The sequence below is a fragment of the Littorina saxatilis genome, linkage group LG4 (assembly GCF_037325665.1).
Source record: "Littorina saxatilis isolate snail1 linkage group LG4, US_GU_Lsax_2.0, whole genome shotgun sequence".
Taxonomy (NCBI): Eukaryota; Metazoa; Mollusca; class Gastropoda; order Littorinimorpha; family Littorinidae; genus Littorina; species Littorina saxatilis.
Window position 1 is genome coordinate 53,313,652 of NC_090248.1, and position 6,000 is coordinate 53,319,651.

Here is a 6,000-nt window from a genome sequence, read left to right on the forward strand (position 1 = left end):
AGACCCACGAATGTTGGTATTTTGACACAGACCGTTCTGCCCAATTTCCAAGGAACACAACTCCTATTTGTCTACGCCCAGAGACTACAATTAAATGACCTCCCTTCGTCACTTGGTCTTCCCGCTCTTTTAGCTTCCTGGGTCGCGGAGCAACCCGATAGTCTTGATGTGTGTTTGTTGGTCTTCTTTTTCCACGGCCCGCCGCCAAAAACAAATAGTCCGGCCCGGTATGGCACTGGAATGCTTTCATGTCATTTTAATTGACCCTCCCCATAACCACCCCTCCCCATAACCACCCCTCCCCAGCCCCTCCTTCCCCTCTTTCTTTCTTTTTACATTTAGTCAAGTTTTGACTAAATGTTTTAATTCGTCTTTCACGTCATCCGCCGTTTGCCCAATGTGTAGCCCCCCCCCCCCTCCCCCCCCCTACCAGACACACACAAAACAAAGAGAGTAGAAGCTTCTACCTTCTTTGCACAAACCTTCAATCTAACATCATAATAAAAGCGACCTTTCATCCCCCTTCACCCCCCCTCCCCGCCGCGCATAAATCATCGTAGTAATGGCCTTGTACCCCCCCCCACACACACACACACAAACACCCTCCCACCCCTCTTTTCATGTCACGTTCATGCGTTGATTGCTAAACGGTATCATAGTAGTAACCTTGCATATTCTTACAGCCGGCCCCCTTCCCATTCCATCCCGTAACTACATAATACAAGTAGCAGCCTTGTTTCTCCACCCACCCACCCCCCCCTCCCCCTTCAACCTTTTATTCTTGTTCGTCCTCAACTTCACCTAAACATGCATAGTTTACCCTATGTGAACCCCCCTGTGATCTCAGACCTTACCGCTATTGCCCTCTTGCCTCCCAGCTTAGCACCCCCTCCAGTTCTGTCTATTTGATGGCTTGTGGACTTCAAGAATATTTGTTCCCCCGTCAAAGACCGGTGCCATCAAAGACAGGGCTGAGGATGGCGTTGAAACGCCTGGGGTTCTGGAAGAACACGTGAGCTTGCACGTATGAAATATGAAAAGTTCGTGTGCATACTTTTTGTAGCAGAATGTTTCAGTCAGGTGTGGATGTGTCCATTTTCACAGAATATGATACCTGTGCTATCGTACAGTGTGTCAGTGTTTTCTCAAAACTGTGGACGGATGATTACGCTTCGACCAACTTCAACTCGTTTAAATGACCTTGCGCTAATAGCTGTGAACATCACGAACTTTTTGTGTGCTGTTCTTTGGTGGCCCTTTGGCTTGTGCGCTACCTTCAGATCACAGGAGGAGAGTTTGTGGATATGAGCTTCGAACCTACACTGACAGGACACTAGAGATTCATTCTTAAGGAAGAATGGAAGGTATGTGGGAGGTGTGTTTATGACCTGCCCTGTTATATAGTGCTATATGTCTTATGTAAAAACAATGTCCTGTTTGTATTATTGTTATGTACCACGCCTGAATTTCTCTATGAGATAATAAAGTATTCTTATTCTTATTCTTATTCTTACTGATGAAATTCGCAGTGACCATCCCTGAATGGGTCTTTTGAAGCGTGGCAATGATGGTTAAAGCTCAGCTGGTTCTAAAAGGAACAGTCTTGAGTTCGATGCAACCAGTGGCTTCAGATGTTCAGCGGTATTCAGGAAATGCTGTGTTTTGTTTTGTGAAACAAGCATACCCTGCTTATACGCTTAGAACCGAGTTTCCACCAGCCATAGACTGCTTATAAATGTAATATTTGGAACCGAGTTTTAACTTCCTTCAGTAGGACCCACTTACCGTGTCAGTTCGTTTGAGGTCAAGAAGCAGATATGTGACCCTCCACCACGGAATGAGTCGCATGTCACCTTTGCATGATTTTCATATTTTTACATTTTCCTAAAGAGTTGTTTATGCTCTATGCAGTGGTAAAAACCGTTTTAGAAAAGAGCGAACATTGTTTGAGTTATAAGCCTGTGACTAAGGTGACCCTCACACTGTTACCAGACATTCCCCGGACTTATATTAAGCCTAGCGCAGAACCGCGCAAGGTGACATGCGACTCATTTCGTGGTGGAGGGTCACATATGTCCGAACGAACCGTACGGTTCCACGGGCTCACCGACTTGATATTCCACCGCACAATCGTCGGATCGTAATACGTGAGAGACCAGAGAAGGCCGGAGCAGGTCAGGATTAATTGTAGTCAAGGTGAGTTGTTAGTGCGCTCCGACTAACTGCAACGGGAAAAGGAGGGAGTGGGGTGGTGTATGAAGCGGAGGTGATGGGTGGGGGGGGTGGGGGGGGGGGGGGGCAGGAGTGAGAATTATCTTCTCCGATGGATCCTGGGGTGATGATTGGCCCCCTGGGGTCTCTTCAAAGGCTTTGGGTTATTCGAGCTTCAACTACTGCACCCATTCTTCCTTAAGTCTGAGTGTTATTTTCCTGCAGTGTTCTAGAATTTGCTTAATTGTCCGTTCTGTACGCTCGTTACTATTTAAAAGCAACATCTATCGATCTGGACTGCAGTTGAACGTTTTGTTTTATTGTTATTACCTCTGAAATATTTAAGCATTTCTGAATGTAGTAGTGATTGTTTTGTTTAAATGACCCAGTTATTGGCGGATTGGGAGAGGCGACAAAAAGTTGGTGTCTCTTTCTTTCTGTCACAGTCTGTCTCTCTGTCTAACTGTGTGTGTGTGTGTGTGTTTGTGTGTGTATGTGTGTGTGTGTGTGTGTGTGAGCTTGCGTGCGTGTGTGTTCGTGCGTGCGTGCGCGCGCGCGCGTTTGTGTGTGAGTGTGTGTATGTCCAGAAAATTAAGACAGCTAGCAGCAGTGCTTCTTCAAACGGACAGACGTCATACGTTTTGTCCTTCCATTTCCTGTTCCACTCGATGAACTCCCTTTGCTCGCCTTCTGGACTCAGCGCAATTATTTTCTTGTTTTCTCTCTCCGTTTTTAAAGGTTGATTTTACCACTGACGCTGTTTCAAGTGAAAACAGACGAGACACTCTCGCTCCTTGTTTGCATAGAGATCTCCGGAGCCAACTAGCTGGCTGGGAATTGTGGAAACGAAGCGGAAAGAGTTATGAGTGACCGAGACAAAATTTATGGTGATGTTACGGTCGTTTGATGGCGCCCTGATGTGCCTTTGATAGGCTCGGCCGGCCCTGTGAGTCCACACAGTTCCCTCCCTTGCCCTGCTCTCCTGTCTGCGGAGGGCAGAAAGTGTCGGCGACTCTTCGTCGTGTGTGAATTTGGCGCTTGATCAACGGTTGTGGATTGTAAAATCGTGCCATGATCGGTACGGGAACTGGACGTAGCTTTCGAAACAGAAAGGGAAAAAAAACGCATGCTCATAGATTTTGAAAGGGGTTTCAGCTTCGGTGTAACGTCTAAAGTATTCACATACAGTTCTGCTTGCGTTTTCACTTTTTCCGCAAAGTTGTTTTAGTCCCTCCCTAATTGACACATATGAATTCGGGACTAGTTCAACCCAAGTGTTTTCTTCTGTTTAAACTTAGACATTTTGGCTGGAGCAAACTGGAAACCAATCCAAAAGACTTCGTTCTTGACTGAAGTTAGCCCTAGTGGAGGCTGTTGTGAAAAAAACAGGGATGCAAGCTATTGTAGATTTTTTACAGTTCGTTAGTATCGCTGTATCTCGGGCCGGACTCAACTTTTTCACTCACGGTCGGTCAGGCGTGGAGGTCGTGATCAAACGATTGTCTCTGGACATTGGTCACTGTGTTAATGGGTAGGCCTACGTTGTTGACCGCTGTGTTAATGGGTCTGGTGTCCATCGGTGGAAGGGGCATCCAGTACAGGGCTGACAACATTCAAAGTATGGTTAGCTTTTGGTTCTGAGAGGGAGAGGGGGGGGGGGGGGGTTGTTGTTGTTCATAGGTCTGAATCTGCGCAGGCTAACTTATTTGGTAAAACACATGTGACATTTTTGTTTCTGTACGGGTTTTTCGTTTTCTATAAAGTACAAATATATATCACACAGGCAGTGCATAAAGGTGGTTTCACGAGATGATTATACTGCGTTTGGAATAAGTCTTGGCCGAGTACTCCATCCCGCTTGCATAACTCATTCTTTTCCTTTCGCTGCACATATAAATGGCCTCTTTTTAGAAATTGTAACTAACTAAGAGAACAAAGCATTGTGCATGTTGTTCTTGTTCTTCTACCCCTTCTTGTTCTTCTGGTTCTGCTTGTTCGGCTTGTTCTTGTTCTTGTTCTTCTTGATCTTCTTGTTCTTGTTCTTGTTCTTGTTCTTCTTGTTTTTCTTCTTGTTCTTGTTCTTGTTCTTCTTGTTTTTCTTATTTGTCTTCTTCGTCTTCTTCTCCTGCGTTCCCTGATCATTACACCCCCGGTATAGGGGTGTATAGGTTTCGGTCGATGTGTTTGTTTGTGTGTTTGTGTTCGCATATAGATCTCAAGAATGAACGGACCGATCGTCACCAAACTTGGTGAACAGGTTCTATACATTCCTGAGACGGTCCTTACAAAAATTGGGACCAGTCAAACACACGGTTAGGGAGTTATTGGTGGATTAAGATTCTACAAGGACTTATAGAGAAACATATTCATGGTCAAAGGGAAATAACCTTCTCAGTTGGTGGCAGTGAGAATGGGTGCAGTGAGAATGGTTAGTTCCCTTTGACCAACGGGGGTGTTTTTCCTACCTCGAAGGAATTTCTTGTTGTATTAAAACTTGCTTGGTGGTAACTGCAGAACTGGTCAGCGAAACAGAGACGCAGACAGAGAGATCTAAGAGAATGCTCACAGAGCGTGAAGACAGGTGATCTAAGGAGAAGCCACCAGGGGGCACGGACAGGTGAAAGATCTCAGACGCTGCCCTCAGCAACAGCTATCTGCTGCACGAGTGTGGTCAGTGTTGTACCGTATATGACGTCACCTGGTACAGCTCACCTGCTGCTGCACAAGTGGACCGTGGCTTTGATGTTTATCTTCCGATGTTGATGTGGATAATGGTGCCGATGATAACATTGACGAGAAGACGGAGATGATGGTTGGACTGCTAGCGGTAATCATCATTGCTTACCTTCAGAAGTCCAAGTTTTAGATTATACCTGGTTCGTTACGGTTGTCTATAATTCACTTTGAAGCAAGTTTGTCGGCATTGTGTATGACTCATTTTAAAGAGAAACAAATCAATAACAGACAGATTGCCAACGAAAATCAGGACTCGAAAACAAGAATAGTTAACTGCATGGTAGAACTTATAATTCAAAATTCAACCTAAAAAACCCACTCATACTAAGGTCATGGGATTGCTAGTCTTTACATGGATCAAACAACACAATTAGACAACAGAATAAATAGAAATGAGAGGATAAAAACTGACTGCGGGTATGAAAGCTAATTGTGATCACGAGTCTAGTTAAAAGCATTGTTGATCTCACGGTCACCGAAAAAAAAAACACTCACTGAATTTTTCTTATCTATATATGATGGCTAATCATTCCTGCAGCTCAGAACGATTTGTTACTGCTTTTGCTTTCTTCATTTATTCCCTATTGTTTTCGCTTTTGTGTGTGTGCCTTTTCAGCATTTTCCTATAACGTTCTACTTGCTGGGTTTAAATGCTGCTCCTACTGAATCAATACATGTCTGCTCGAACGATCTTGGTAAAACAAAAGTACGGACAGGACACCATCCTCTCTTCCTGTTCTAGACCGGAAGTCTGCGCCCGTCAAAGACGTTGAACGATTGGAATGGAAATTAAACGTGCCTTTCAATTTTCTGCTCGAACAGTTAGCTTGAAATTTTACAATAGAATAAAACTAGACGACCTGTGATTTTATCCAGGACATTCCTCACGGCGCGTAGTAAAGCTTTTACTTTTCTTGTACAAAACCTTTCCAATTGTCGTTTTATTCGTTCGAACTGCATGTCTATTGCTTTTCTTTTTTTTTTATGTCATTGAGGTTAATTGAGTGCGTTTGTTGTTTAGTCGTGCTGTAACTTTGCCTGATCGTCCTTTTT